At 39.0% G+C, this 16,535-nt stretch overlaps 1 protein-coding gene and 1 long non-coding RNA gene across 2 annotated transcripts in view; one reads left to right on the plus strand and one right to left on the minus strand.

Annotated features, from left to right (window-relative positions):
* Positions 1-566, plus strand: part of LOC140330529 (uncharacterized) — a 7,608-nt gene extending 7,042 nt beyond the window's left edge. Inside the window, exon 2 of the long non-coding RNA XR_011920756.1 lies at positions 264-566. This is a non-coding gene — a long non-coding RNA (uncharacterized lncRNA). The remainder of the gene's footprint in view (positions 1-263) is intronic.
* Positions 1-16,535, minus strand: part of DEPTOR (DEP domain containing MTOR interacting protein) — a 74,617-nt gene that overhangs the window by 38,892 nt on the left and 19,190 nt on the right. The window lies entirely within an intron of this gene.

Raw genomic sequence — 16,535 nt, forward strand, 5'->3', positions numbered from 1 at the left:
AGTGCTGGGTCCCAGCTTGTGAATCTTGACCTGGACACTATCTGCATGGAGTCTGCAGGTGCTCCCCGTACTTGCATGGGTTTAATTGGCAAAAATTGACCTTTAAACGTAATAAAGACATATGACTATGTTAGGGACATTAGATTGCGAGCCCCTTTAAAGCACAGTTAGAGACATGACTATGAACTTTGTACAGCACTGCGTAATATGTCGGCTCTATATAAATACTGTGTGATAAATAATAATCCTGGCTTCCATTGCAGCTGCCTGGATGGAATCAACTCCTACACATGAGCTACCTCATCCCAGCCCAGCTATTCAAGATGGCCAAAGATCAAAACAAGGAAGAGAAGGAGGAAGATGGCAGCACCCCTGATGGTTTTGTTCGGCTTTAATGTTATAAATATAGCATATATCGGATTGTGCCTTTCTGATTTTTTTACAGACTAGTAACTTTGGACTGTGGATCTCCTGCTAAACCGCCAGGCGCTGTTACATCATTTCATTATCCTGCAAAGCATGTTTTCTATATTTTCTGTATATATAATAAAAGCATTTACTTGGAATATTACATAACCACTCTTAAAAAAAAAAAAAAAAAAAAAAACTTCTGAAATATTTGCATAGTAAAGCTGATTTGAGATTTTAGTAATTAGGTTTATATATTCTAAAGTACAACCTTCCCAGCAATAACTGATGAAATATTCCTGTAGTATATGAATTTGGGGGGTCATCTACAAGTCTCTGTCTTATGGGTAGCCTAATGAGAATAAAACTACTTTAAGATGGGTTTGCTTACTCAGCGCTACAAATTGCCTGATACATACATCCAAATAGAAAGAACAGCAAAGGAACAAACAAGTAATTTTCTCCATTTCTGGCCCTCCGCCATGTGAAAATTGGATCCATTAGTCTAAAACATGGAATAGATACTCACTTACATATACAAACAAGGCAGTAAAGTTCAGGCAGGTTTGTGTATCTAGGAAAATAATCAAATAGAGTGCTTAGAGACCCTGCAACCAGATCATTTATTTCAGCAATCTTCCAGGAGGTTGAATTGGGGAACAAGGTATAACAAGGAGACTCTGGATACAATTGGCCTTCTAACATCTTTACCAGCCCCCTCTAAAACCATTTCAGAATTCTACTCTGTCCAAGACTCCCTACTCCAGGGATCCCTCTCCTACCTGAAAATTACAAAACTATTTGCTCATTCAACATAGCTCTGTGAAACGGGTTGAATGAAACTTTTCCCTAACTATAAATAAATAAAAACCAAAAGGGTTTTAATATTAATTTTTTGTACCATGACTATGTACAGTTTAAAATATATCTGAACAAATAAATCTTTGCTTTTAACTTGAAAAAACATGTTTGTGCCCTAAGAAAATCCCATCTTGTTCTGAACACCCTTGTACTGCTCTTTACTCTATTTGCTACTATGAATGTGGCATTTATAGCTATATACAAATTTTTTTTTTTTTTTCATTTTGGGGGTTTGCTTTGTTTTCTATTGTTAAATCTTCCTTTAAAAGGAATATGTGCATTTACAATGCATTTTATGTATGGTAATTGTAAAAGCCTTCATTGTGTAGACCTTTGAAAGCCCTGGGCTGTTGGGTGCCACCATCTTGGATGTGATGTCAGCAGCCCCAACAGACTCACAGCTGTCACTCAATTGACATTCTATAGCAGATGTCCAACTGAAGGGCCGGTCAGTCTTGCTCTATATTATTACAACACCCTTCTTTCATGGGTAGCTATATTAAAGGTTATATAGAATAGCAGTCACCAACCTTTCAGACCTCACAGACCACAAAATATATAACTTTAAGACCAATAACCTCTCCCTGGCAGTATGAAGACTAAGTATTTTTAAATGTAAAAGCGATAGTATTTTAAATTCTGGTCCCACCTACCAGCCCAGCGGTCCCGCCCTCCAGCCACACACTTGCGAGCAGATGGCCGGCCGGCATCTGCTTCCCCCAGCGTCATGTCCCCAACATTCACATGCCAGGGACGCAGGTGCTGGCCGGGCATCGCCAGGTTACACATATCATCGCCAGGGGAAGAAGATGCCAATCACCGCTGAAGGAGGCCGACAATCATCGCTGGAGGACGCCGTCGGCATTGTTGGAGGACGCCGTTGGATCATGGGAAACAGGTGGGAGTTTTAAACTTCCTGGCAATTCCACCCCGAGTGTGGCTCAGGGTTATGCTTTTGGTATGGAAAATTCACCCCGAGCCACTCGGAATTACCGCCAGGGAGGTTAATATGAATTCTTTTTCAAAAGATAAATACATTTGTAAAATAATGATCTTCCTAATGGTGCCTGACGAGGACTGTGGAGGCTCTGATTCATTGATCAGCTCACGGTTAAGTGAAGTATTACTATTATTACTATTATCTTTATTTGAATTATCTTTGGTATTACTAAAGAAATGCTAAATATTAGTTTGCTTTTTCTCACTAATTATGGGTTTATTTCATTCGAATCTAAGACCAAACAAAAAATGATAGTTATCAAAGTCAAACTATTTGATGCCAATAAATATATTAAATAAAACACAAAGTTAAGGTCATATTTATCTAAGAGAGCATCTGAGAAATAAACAAATACAATAAAACAATCAGAAGAGAATCGGTATTGGTGGAGCGGGGTGACTGTTGTAATGGTGGAAACAATACTGAAGCGTACAGCTCGGCAATGGTTGCCTCATACAACTTAATACTACACTGACGTCACGCTGCGCCTCCCTTGTTTTTTCGTCTCTAGTACAGTTCGTGAATTTAGTGCAATATAAAGGCAAACATTGTCATTCAGAATATAGGAATTTGTTAGAATATTATTTTTGTTTTAATAAAAATAAAATATAAAAATTGCAAAAATGTCCAAATTTTTCTGTGGACCACCAAAAGTTTTACCCAGACCACTGGTTGGTGACCACTGATATAGAAAGCCAAGGAGAGCGGTGCAGGTATTTGGTTAGCACCCTAACACAAGAAGAGAGGTCTAGAATAAAGAAAGAAGGAAGCCGTGTCTGGGAAGTTGAAGTCACCTATGCTAGTAAGTAAAAAAAAATAAGTCATAGAAAGAAAAATGCTGCAAGTAAGCATATAATATTGAATTTTTTTTACCTTTCTTATTACAATTTTTTTTCAATTACTTTATTTTTGTGATTTTGCTTGCAATTTTTTTAAGAAGGAAACAAGGTCACAGGTGTGGCTTGCACACTGCACCACTATCACCTCTGGAAATTCCATTGATAAAGTGGTCCACACCTACAAGGGGCTAAACACCCTTTTATATTTATTGATTGTAAATTTGGCCACACAAATGCAAACTCACTAGATCATTCAAGATCAATCCAACTACCAGAAAGTAAACTTATCAGACCACAATAAGTGGCCCCAGTCCTGGAGCATGCTTAACTTGCCAGGGTGTGGGGGATTAGCAGAATAGAGAAGCAGTCTGACAGGGTTCCACTGTCAATTATCTCCTTCGGAATGATGACAGCCAGATAAGTCTGATCAAAGTTGCACCCTCTTCATAAGAGTAGTTGGCCAGCCAAGGGTCTGCTGATGCCACAGACATGGGAATGTCAACCCCATTGGGACTTAAAAAGTTACTAAGTTTTAAACACACTAGCTTTTTAAAAATATTCAGAGAGACCAAACAACTTTGCAACTACATCCTCTTAGATCATTTTCATAAATTGATTTACGTGCTGCACTGCATTCATATAAGCACTGGAGATTACGAACAGCTAGAAATATGTAGCCCCTGGAAAAGTTTTGCAAATACTTGGCTACCACCCCATTCCATGTGATTGTTTACCGCCAACAACTAAAGTAGACTTTCTTAACGTGGAGGAACCCTTTAAATAATTTTAAGGTCTTCAGAGAACCCCTACTAGAATTGGCACGACAGTAGATTAGCTTGGTGACCATTGGGAAGTTTGCATCTTACATTGTTGGCCAATTGGAAGAATGTAGAGCTTACAAATAGCCATAAAGATCATTGGTGTCACAAACTGCTCATTGTTCAAGAAACCCTGGTTGAGAAACTGTAATCTAAAGGGATCCGGATGCTTTCCTTGTTCCATATTGTGGTCTACATGATAATGTTTTTGCTTTTTTAGCAATCAAACTTAATAGTCACATCGGTCAGATGCTTTTCTTGTTCTCATCCATTTTATACAGTGACTGGTATCAGCCTCTTGCAAACAACAGAGCAGCAGAAGTAGCACTCAGAAGTCACTCAGTTGTGCTGTAGTGTTATCAAAAAGCATTACCATAGGAGGGAAGAGCAAAGTGAGATAAACTCGTACATCTGCTACTTCTTCTTTCACCATATAGTCACAGGATGGGGAACGGACAAAACCTGTAATTGTTAAAAAACTGCAGCAGAGAAATATCATAGGACTGTGCTGTGTGGTACCCGTAAGTCTCAGTGGCGGATGGACAGAAATACAAATCATTTGGCAGATAAAACAACTCCCTTTTATTTCAACAGTGTTGTTCGCTGCGTATCTAGGGTTTAGATTTTTATGCAAAGAATATAACTGTACCACAGCATTTTACATAATTGTTAATATTCAACTGAAACAAAGATGATTTGCTTCTTATACACACATTTTCACAAATCTTTCTCTCTAATATGGGAAAAATAAATTGATCCCTGGGGACCAGCTACAAAGACAAAATCTAGTCCAGCCGTGTATACAGATCATACATAATGAATGAGTGATTTTTGTTTACTGCATACAAAATCTGTTCACATTTACTGCAAAACTGAACTAGTTTCCATCTGTCATGTAGCAGGGATTGTTATGGACAGATAACAGGTACTCGGAGGTGATTAACAACACAACTACAAGCCCTGGGGAGCCTCTGGCCCAGGATGATTAAAGCAGAACTAGAAGTAAAAATATGAAAAATGATAGCAGGCTGGTCTTTCATTTCAGAAGGGGAAGGCAATGTTCCTTCAGCAATAAAATAAACTTACCTGCTACTCACCTGTCCTTGCTTCATTGCAGGCACCACCATCTTCAGCCGGTCTAGTTCTAGTGGACATTACTACCATGCATGCACAAAAAAGTTGAATAATTCCTAGTAGCAGAGGCTTTGCCAGGATATCTAGCATCATACACTGAGGTGTGAAAAATTGTGAACAGGCAGGTAAGTATGTTCTATTGGAGAAGGGATATCACCTGTCCCTTCTGCAATAAACAAACAGGCTGCATGCATTTTTTGTTCAGTTCCACTAGGTCTGGTATTGCAGCAAGATATCTGTTACATGCTTTGCATAACGTTCACACAAGTAAACAGGCCACACTGACCATTAGAGAGGTAAATGCTTTACATTGTGAGATTTACATGGGCAGGGTAAAAATTCTTGACTTGTCACCTGGCCTTGCTCACCTAGGCTTCAGAATATATCACAGCAACATGTAAAACTTAGTTTTGTAAAGCATTTGCAAAGCTTTTGGTAAGCTTACATGAAGACTTCGGGCACCTTTATGCTTTTTAATAGTTGAAATGAAAAGAAACATAGATCTTGATGGAAATGCCAATTATGACTAGCTGCTAGCTGTCTGTAGCATTGCATGAAGTTTGATGAAAGCCTACTGATTTAGGTTGGCAGGGAAAGTCTGCACTCCTTTAGGACGTATGTCAGGACCATGAATTAGTGGTCCAGATCTCCAGTGTGTTGGCAGCACAAAGCTACAGCACACCAATCCAATGCTAACAAATAAAAGGTTCAATTGTTTTTTTTTTTACCTGGAAGATAGACCGGGGACCCTTTTTAGGTTTGTGTGTCCCCAATGGAACATTTAATCTGTTCTGATGTTCCAAGTAACTATTAACACTCGGGGCAAAGATTGATGGAGAGCCAACATTTTTACAGTTATCACCAAACAGAAAGATCGAAAAAAAATTCTACTGAAGACACCCGGTCTGGAGAAAACTGTAATAATCTGCTTTGAAATCTTGTCAATGGCTTTGGTTTAAGGCACATCTAAGATCATTTAGAATTTACCGATTCAGGTGCATTTGACTTCCTTCTGACCTTCAGTGCATCTGCTCATGGGAATCAATTACACGTCATCCCAGAGGTCAAGAAAGTCAAGGCTTCCCTTTGGAACACAGAGTAAAAAAATTCTGATAGATGTTCCAAATAGGTGTGCCTCGTATGCTTTAAAAGCATAGCTGCACCTTTTTGGATATCTTTGAATTGACACAATCCCTGAAGGACAGAGCGTTATAGGTCCATTGTAGAAGAAGCCTGTGCTAGGTGGTGAGAGTGCTCAACACACAGATCAGACTGGCGTCAGCACATACTTCATACATCCACAATCATTTTAATTAAGCCGCAGTTCAAAGTTGTTCTGTCTAGAAGATGAGTGAACTGTAGCTAATTGTTACAGGTCCTCTAAAACCTAAAGCAAGGATAAAAGACCTCTAATCTGGCACTGGCTGCAGGGGAGATATCCTGGTATCTGCACACAATTGTTCCAGAAATTTTTGTTTGTTTTTAAACATCAGTTCTGCTTTAAACTACATGCATAGACAAAATGTTCTGTAGAAGAGATTTCCCTTTTGCTTTATGTTCTGGAAGCACAACAGGAAGTGAGAGAAACTATCAACAAAGTGAGAGGAAATCCCTTCTCTGACAGCTGCTACCAGAACAGATGTTCCTGTTGGAAGATGTCCTCTCATCTCTTGTTTTGGTGACAACTATGGTGTGTTAGTTTGGATGCCTCTTACATTTCTGTCATGGTGGCATTGGTTGCCAGAATTGCATCTTTCCAGTGGACGCAAAGACAGCAAGAATAAAAGACAGGGGATCCAATCTATATGTACACTATTCAAAACTTAGTAGAAAGAGAAGAGAGTTTTTTGTGGCTAAATTTCCATACATTAAAACCGTAGTGTTGGCCAGCCCACAGATTCTAAAATATATAGAAGTATGGTTATTTTTTGGCTGCCTATTTTATATACAAATGGTATCTGTCAGATATTGAAAAATTTTTTACAGTGGTTTCTATTGCGTATTACTCAACCACCTCAGGCCCTGTAGGCCTTGTTGGGATGTTTAGCTTTACATATATTTATATCAGGTTACATATAAAAACCATTAAGTTCATAGGATGAATAGGTTACTTGAGAACAATACACAATGGGTCCTTAATGTCTGTTACCAAACGCGTTTCGCTTATTGGCTTCCCCAGGGGAGCTCAAGATGGAAAAATTTGGGTTGATTCATGAAGATATGGACACTGGGATAGTTGTGTAGAGTATATATAGCATAAATAGCTAACATACTCTACACCAGCGGTCGCCAACTGGTGGTCCACAGACGACCGGTGGTTCGCGGCTCTGGCTGGTGCATCCCCCAGCGGGGTCAAGAGAAGAATCCAGCTGGGGGGGCACACCGGCCACAGCCACCGATCATGTCTCCCGTACAGGTCGAAGGCTCAGGGTGTACCTCTGGACACATCCTGCCCACTCCCCCATCACAGACTCAAACCTGAGATGGGAGAGTGGGCAGGTTCTGGCATCATGAGGTCACTCTGGGGGAAGTTTCTTTCCCTTTGAGCGACACACCGCTCCCTGTGCATGCGCAGTCGGAGTCCGTGAAATTAGTGGTCCTAGATGTCCAAAAGGTTGGCGACCACTGCTCTACTCAACCATCTCTACATAACCTATTCATCCCATGGACTTTATGTTTTTTTTTACTTGACCTGATAGAAGTATATGTATAGCTAAACATGCCAAAAAGGCCTACAGGGCCAGAGAAGGTTAGGTAATACTCAAATGAAACCACTGTAATATATATTGTATCTTGACAGATACTATTTGTGTATATGCTTGTATAATAAAGGCAGCCCAAAAAAACCCCTACTGGTAATCAAAAGGTTTGGCTACACAAAAAAAGAAACTGAAGCCCTTATATTTTTTATTAGAATTTTCATTCTGTATGGGGTGTTCTGGTGCTAACTCAAATGACAACCAAAGCACAAGACAGTAGGTGCCATTGAACCCATGCTGAAGAGTACCCCAATATCATAATGCAAATACTGCTCCAGTTTTTGCTCCATTGCAATGCGTTGGCAACCTATTCCAAATGAGTGGTTGAGAGCTGTAAAGCAATTAGTTAATGAGTAAATATACTGCTCCACATTGGAATGGCCAAACCATAAAGTCAAAATATATGCTTATAGACCATATGGTCTAAAGGTCATGTTTTTTAGTTGTGTTTTCACAAAACACAAGAAAAGTCAAATGGCTTACAGGTAATTTGAGGTAATGGTTTGAGGTAATTTGTTTCAAGATAACAGCAGCTGTCAGATAATAACATCACCACAAAGGTAAGCAAACAGAGTTTATCCTAGAGGTGTATCATTTTATCAAACAGAATCATCCAACTTGTCATTGAAGCAGCTTACTACAGAGAATGAAACAGTTAACCTAAAAAAATAAATAAATAAATACCAAAGGCGATTTTATTAGGCGAGTCTTGTGATCCAGACATTTCAACCAGAATGGTGACCTAACATTTCTCCACTGCAGTTAGGCAATGTAAGCTTGATCCTAAGCTAACCCTTGACAATCGGAGATTCATTTCCCTCCTGTCTACAAGAACGATGGGGCGGCACCCCGCTGCACTCTCTCACTTCACTTGTATTGCAAACGTTCGTGGATCTTCCAGGATGGATCCATAAACGACATTGGACAAGTGTTGTACATACGTCAGATTCTCATACGATACTAGCCCCGAGGCGAATATGGATGAGAATCAGCTGGTGTGTGTACGTAGCCTTAGATTAATGCACAAAACCCAGAAGTGTAACCTGACATCAATGAATGTATATGAGTAGCAATGCTTCATCAGCCAACAATATATGTAGAGTAATGAATCTGAAACTACTTCTGCACTGGCTTTATTTCAGGAGAAAATACATTGACTGACCCAGCACTAATCCTTTACCTAATTCTGGGGTATCTGCTGCTATTTACACTTAACTATCAGCACAAAACCATGCACATCTAAGTATTCCTGCAAGAATCCAATGAATCAAGAATACCTGTTGGGGACAGCATGCTCCCAGCCTTTTTTTTTCCTGCTGTCACTTACATTACTAAAGGACAAAGCAGTAACGGTAGGATCAGCAAGAGAGGGACAAGCTACCCAACACACCTGGAAATGTCATACAGCAGCCGATTCTGAAATTCTGGAACAGAATAAAAATTTAACACTTAGTGTTCTCCCCAGCCCCTTTTAGCTGGGTGCACCACCCGGCACTTATCAGCAACCACCCAGCTGTTTTTGGGTGGTGACTAATGAGTTGGGTCACAATATAGGGGCCGCCACCCACCTACAATTTCTTCCCAAACCAGCTTAAAAAAAAAATCTGGGTTGTGCACTGGTGTGGCATTTTCTCCCATGCTAACATGGTTGCTTATGGTCTGAAAAATGAGGGATGTTTAATGGCTATACAGGTAGTGCCCGGGTTAAGGACATCCGACATACGGACAACTCCGAGATAGGAACGGGGCTTCCCTGCTTGCTCATGTGCAGGATGGAGGTTTGATGGGGGAGGGGGGCGGTTTGCATGACTTGCAGAAGAAATCTTTTACTAAACACAGCTGAGGTTGTGGGTGATCTTAAGGAGTAGAGCTGATCTGTAACATCTTGTAACTCTTTAATGATCAAGACAAACTCTGCAGTTGTTTCTTTTTGCATATCAAAGCACAGCTTGCTCCAGAAGTTATTAAATCTCTAGGCTCCATTAAGGTGTTTTTTTTTTTTTTGCTTTGTTTGTGATTAGCTCACAGTGAGGATTTTATACAGTAACTGACACCATGCTGCCAATAATATGTTGAGACAAACATCTGTTCCTATTGCATTTATTAAAATAATGTACCTGTTCTAACTTACATACAAATTCAACCTAAGAACAAACCTACAGTGCCTATCTCGTATGTAACCCAGGGACTGGCTGTATATATTATTCACCAAAGAATAATACAGCTTAAAACCATTATTATTACATTTGTCTTTGGCTTCCCACCAACACATTCCACTTAGTATGAAGTTCTCTTTTTTCCCAGGACAAGACCTAGGCCTATGTTGCTCCTATTTGTGTCAAAGTTTAAAGCATAGTAAGTCATTTGGAAGTCCGCTAGGTCAGAGTTACCTTATAACCTCTGAGAGTGAGCAAATTTCATTCATTTGTCACTTTCTATTATTAGCAACTGTTTAAACAGGGATGTTATAAGTTATCTCCATCAATACTTCACTAGGACCAATGAGGGGTTGACAAAAGAAAGAGCCACTAACTGACCAGCTTGTTGGTGGAAGTATTTGTCTAGGTGATGTAATCTTGATGACATTTCCTTTGGTTAAAGAAGAACTAAAACCTTTTTTCAAAAAAATTGTAATCAAGAAGGTTCTTTATTACAGAGGGGACAAGCAATATAAAATACCTTACCATCTCGATTGCAATTTTTTAATATACATTCACCGCAACCATTCATTTCCAGGTGCCGCCATCTTTTTTCTATTTTTCTTCCAGGTTTCGATTTCCATTTTCAGGCAGATTGATTAGCTGGGATGATGTAACTCCTGTGCAAATGTGCAGGAGTTCATTCAATATTCCAGATTTCTATGCTGAGCACGCATTTGACAGGAGAGTAATCAGGCAGGTAAGTATGTTTTATTGCACAATAGACATTGCCTGACCAATCTGTAATAAATATTTGCTTGATCGTGAATTTTGAAGGCAGAATTTTAGTTCCACTTTAAAGCTTACTTAGGAACCATTTAAATGAGCAACAAAGTGTTATTAATGTTGAGTGCAAAATCAAAAGCCAGCATTTCCCAAAATAAAAAAGGCACAGATGAGGCCTGCTTCTTTTTCAGATTTTTGGTCTGGCTTGGATACTTATCCAGTGAGATCTCACTGGCACAATTCCTGACTCTTTGCTGTTCACCTTAGAGGTTTGAGTGTTAGCAGCCAATTTAGTGTATTACACATATGCTGGCAAGGAAGATTCCGACAGGAGGAGAGAGGAGGTTGACAGACGTTTAATTGTTAATAAATATAACAAATTAATATTGTTTAATTGTCCCGATTGTCCACCTTCTTTATTAAATCACAAGCAAGGGGCAGGGAGATGACTGTGCTGTATTCACAATAACGAAAGTCAGGTCAACAGGCTGGCTGTTCTGTGTGTCTGGGTGGAAATGCAAATCCTTGAACGGCACATTTGAAGTTTACCAGCCAGTTAGTTTGACACAAGGCCACATCCCTGAATCTTTGAACAAATACACAAAATCAGGGACAGCGACTTTAGGGCTATTTTTCAATCCGCAATTATTTCTAATATCAATATGTTATCGTTTAACATATTTAACAACGTTTCTATTTGAATCTCCGGATGTCCATGCATAAACTCTTAATTTTTACTGTTCGTTCAAGAAAACATCTCAATTGGCTTTATCTTTATCCGCACATGGCATCCCCACATGGGGATAATTGCTAATTGCTGATTGAAAAATAGCCCTAAAGTCCCTGTCCCTGACTATCCTCACGTGTTAGGTGGGTCCTATATGCTGCATGTATCAGATATTCTTGTCTTTCCTGTTCCTGAAGAAGCGGATACACTCCATGAAACACGTTGAACCAACAGGGAAACCATTTTGTTGAGGTTACCCAGACAGGAATGTTTGACAATATTTGCTTCACATTTTTAAAAGTTTTAATTGATGTCTGTTTTATTATTTATATTATTGTAATCAATATCCACTGGCCTTAAACGTCCCGGTTGCAGAGGTAATTCCCCAGATTTTGTGTATTTGTTCAAATCCTTGACCGGATTAAAAAGTATATACATGCCAGTGTTACATTTAGCCATTTGCCCATGAGTTCATAATTTTGTTTTCTAAAAATAGAATTACAGATTACCTGTGTGTGCTAAGATTGCTACACACATGCAACAAATGTTTTGACATAAAACAAATCTAGGTATAAAAGTATACAGAAAACACAGTTAGGTAATAAAGGTTAGAAAAGACAGTATGCAACCAATGATTGTCACTAGCATTCAACCAGGTCATCAGCAAACCTATAAAAATAGCTTTTGCAAATTTAAAGTGTTCTTTATGCCATGCAAGAATCATCCCATGGCCTGGGGGTAGGAACCCGGAATGTAGCCAGGGAGGTCAGTAATTGCCCCTGCTGGGAGGAAATATTACCTGCTTTTGATGACAAGTGTGGATTTAAAAGTGGACCTATAATCACATTTTCATTATGTAATAGGGTCACTACCCCTTTTTTTGTGTCTCTACCACAAGCATTGTAAAAACTAAAGGGGAAACAAGCCGCCTCATGGGATACGTGCATCACATACTTCAGGAGGACATGGGTTCCTCCTTCTGTGCACAGCCAAAGATCAGGCATCCGTCATCAAGGGGCTTTCCTCTTATCATTATTTTTATACAGTATTTATGTAGCGTCGACATATTACACAGCGCTGTACAAAATCCATAGCCATGTCGCTAGCTGCCCCTCAAAGGGGCTCACAATCTAATGTCCCTACCATATTCATATGTCTTCAAGACAGTCTAAGGTCATTTTTTTGGGGGGAAGCCAATTAACCTAATTGCATGTTTTTGGAAAGTGGGAGGAAACTGGAGTACCCAGAAGAAACCCACACAAACACAGGGAGAACCTGCAGACTCCATGCAGATGCCCTGGCCGAGATTCATATCTGGGATCCAACGCTGCAAAGGTCAGAGCGCTAACCTATGAGCCACCGTTACTAATTCACATATGTCCTTTGGTAAAGTCTATGTATTATTTCACAATGCCTCTGCTTTCTTATTTCCTCTTCTAGGACTCCGCTCCCCCACACTGCTGGGCATATGGTTAGGAATCCCCTGAAGCCTCTTGGGATGCGAGATATGGAAATCCCAGGAGGATTTAGGGCTACCAGTCCAAACTTTTCTAAACCCATCAGCAGGGGGTCCAGCTGTTTTAAAATTAGTCTTTAAAGTGGAAACAGGCAAGCAAATATAATAAGCAGCAGAGGGCCTAATGAGGTTCAATGATTAAAGACTTGTGTGAACAATGGCCACCGAGTTAATCTTTTACTACTCATCAGTATAATTGATTATTCTGGTTTATTCATTCTGATAAGATGAAGTATATGGATGGATTAGTGACCTCTAGACATATGGACACTAGAAAATACACGCTAATTTAACATGACCTCTCAGCTCTGTATTTTGATAAAGATAAAATAGATTTCCACTTTTTAAATGTATTACCTATTGGTATATCCTCCACTAATAATTGTTTGCAGGCCAGAAATCATGCTTACTCAAGATTTCTGTTAAGGAGACTGCTGATATTTGCAGCATTTTCGCAGAACACCATTATTCAATAAATAGCTGTGCGGCTTCAACATCTGATAGATTCTTACCCCGACTCAAGAAAACCAGTGACCACAAAAACTTTCCAAATATGTTCTCATATTTGCACAGAAAGCCAAGTAGCCACGCTGGCCACTGTAGGAAATAGTAAAATCCAACCAAAATCATTAATATAGGCAGCAAGGTGGATCAGTGGTTAGCACTCTGGCCTTTGCACCGCAAGGTCCCATGTTAAAATCTCAGCCATGACACTCTATCTTAATACAGTTTGCAGGTTCTCCTGCGGGTACTCTAGTTTCCTCCCACATAGCATAAACCTGCAGTTGCGGTTTATTGGCTTCCCCAAAAAATTGACCTTCAACTGTATTAAAGACATCTGACTCTGGTAGGGACATTAGATTGTAAACCCCTTTGAGAGACAGCTAGTGACATGACTATGAACTTTGTACAGCGCTTTGTATTATGTCAGCACTATATAAAAACTGGATAATAATAATAATGAATAGTCATCTTAAAGCTTAACTGCAGACCAACCTTGAAATACATTGCATATTTTCTGCTGCAGTATGAGCAAGACAACTGGGTCCCCTCTACGTTCACATCCTACAATTGGACAGAATGATCTCGGCCCTCTGCTCATTTCTGATATCAGATGGTTTTTTATGTTGGCACATGTACATGCAGCATACCTAATTGGCCCCCAATGATTTGTCATCTTTCACCGTACCAGTCTATTCTACATAGGATTACAAGACTAATACAAAGTCAAATTTGAGTATTTATATTTGTTTTTTTTACAAAAATAGTTTTATTTTCTGATTAAAAAAAAAACTGTATTAACTATTATGTTGTATATGTTCAGCTTGAAAAAATAAAGAAAAATTATTTCAGCTGAAAATACATTTTTCATAATCCTTGAGTGGTAATTTTGTAGTTTTTTTTTTTTTTTTTTTAAACACATTTATCATTGCCAATTACTGACATGCCAGAAAAGAAGACCAAACTATGACCACTTTAGCCCATGAACCCTATGGTCAAATATGATTTATGACTCTGCTGAAAAGCTTATTTAGATTTACTCTATGGCCCTGATTTATTAAAGTTCTCCAAAGCTGGAGAGAATACACTTTCATCAGTGAAGCTGGGCAATAGAGCAAACCTGGAATGAATTTTCCTAAAATCAAGTTTGATTTGTTAGCAAATGTTTTGTTAGCAAATGTTTTCAATCCTGGATCAGATTCATTCCAGGTTTGCTGGATCATCCAGCTTCACTGAATAATGTGTATTCTCTCCAGCCTATAAGTCTATCAAAGCCACAGTATAGACAGAGTTCCGGTGCTATGGAACGAGGTCAGGCACTGTGGCAGAAGATAAAGGACTGTGGCACAAGGTAAGGAACTATGGCACGAAATTAGAACCTATGTATGGTGTCCACCAACAGAACAGAGTAACACTAACAAGCCTTAATAAATGGCCATAAAATTGTCAAAGTTCAAACAGACTTAAAGTAAAATAAACAATAACTATCTTGATTAAATATTAATACTTTACTATCTGAAATTGCCAAGGTGTCATTTTTTTTTTTTTTAACAGATTACTATTTTAGATTTTCGCTAACCTCTGGCAATCCCACAGGGAAGATGTGAACAAAACATTATCTTCACTTTGCAAATGTTGGAAAGGAATGATATCTGAGTAAAGCTACGTACACACTTCCAATTATTATCGTTGGAAAACGAACGACGAACATTCATGCACGATATATACGAACGATGGTATAGCAACGATTCTGCACATAGAGTTAACGACACGATCGTTCGTAGATATTGTACACACAATAGATACGATCGTTTGAGCGATAGAGGAACTATGTGCACGACAGGAAAGTGAACGGACGTTCGTTCATCACGCATGCTCTGAACATGGACGATCAACGAACGACCGTACACACGAACGATGTTCAACGATCGTCGTCCAATCCGATCCGTCGGTCCGGTCGTTCGTTTCCAGCGACTTTCCTTGTTCGTCGGCGTCGTTGGTTACTTTTTTACAAACGATTTTTTGCCCAATCGATCGTTCGTCGTTCGATTGGAACGATAAAAATTGGAAGTGTGTACGCACCTTAAGAATAGGAGGGGAAAGTTGTGGCAAAACCAATGGCCCCTGTGGTCACCGTCGTGGAGTTTAATCCTTCCCTAGTTCAGCCATTTTTGCATTTAGTGCACACGTACAATAGAAAAATGCATTTTAAACCTCAAGTGATATATTTGATGAAAGAAGAGACCCTGTAGAATAAAAATAATGCCTGCTGCAATTTTTAGGTCTCACAACAATATTAAAACGGAATATCATCATTCAAATTAATCGTTCAGTACAGAAAACGCAATTACCATGATCAAGTAAAAAAAAGATGGCATTGTATTGAGTAAATTGTTACAGAATATTTTTATACTCAAAATTGCTTTTACTTGTGAAAAATTAAGGTACTCAAAATGGTCCATATGGCAAAAACCTTTACAAATCAAATATTTAGATTTAACCATGAATGTATTTTAAGAGAATCAGCTTTGAGTGCTTTTTTAAAAAGGAACTCCGAGCAAACAGTTAAATTCATGGATGCAATACAATTATGTTATGCTTTACCTACTAAACACAATTCTGCCCAGCCATTCCTGTGATATCACACCTCTTCTACTGCCTTATGTTTATTTTTTTACCAACTATGGTATACTTAAAGTCTTGACTTAATTGTATAAAAGGAGGAAAAAGGAAACAATTAGGAGTTTTCCTGTTTCCAGTGACAAGTCCTCCATTCAATGACTATAATAAGTGGGGGTGAGGCAAATCAGTTTAAATTCTTTCCTCTATCATGAAAAGCAGTATACTGTACATTTTTTTTTAAATGTAGCCCTAGTAAAATGTAGACCTAAAGCTGGCAAACAGAAGAACACATAACTGAAATACATATGATAGCTGTTTTACCTGCCAAACAATTCCCAATGATGCTCAGAAGGCTTCGGACACCCTCATTTGTAGGATAGCCAGCTCCTTATCCTTCAATATATTGTACATACAGACACACTTTCA

This window comes from Pyxicephalus adspersus, chromosome 5 (assembly GCF_032062135.1).
Source record: "Pyxicephalus adspersus chromosome 5, UCB_Pads_2.0, whole genome shotgun sequence".
Taxonomy (NCBI): Eukaryota; Metazoa; Chordata; class Amphibia; order Anura; family Pyxicephalidae; genus Pyxicephalus; species Pyxicephalus adspersus.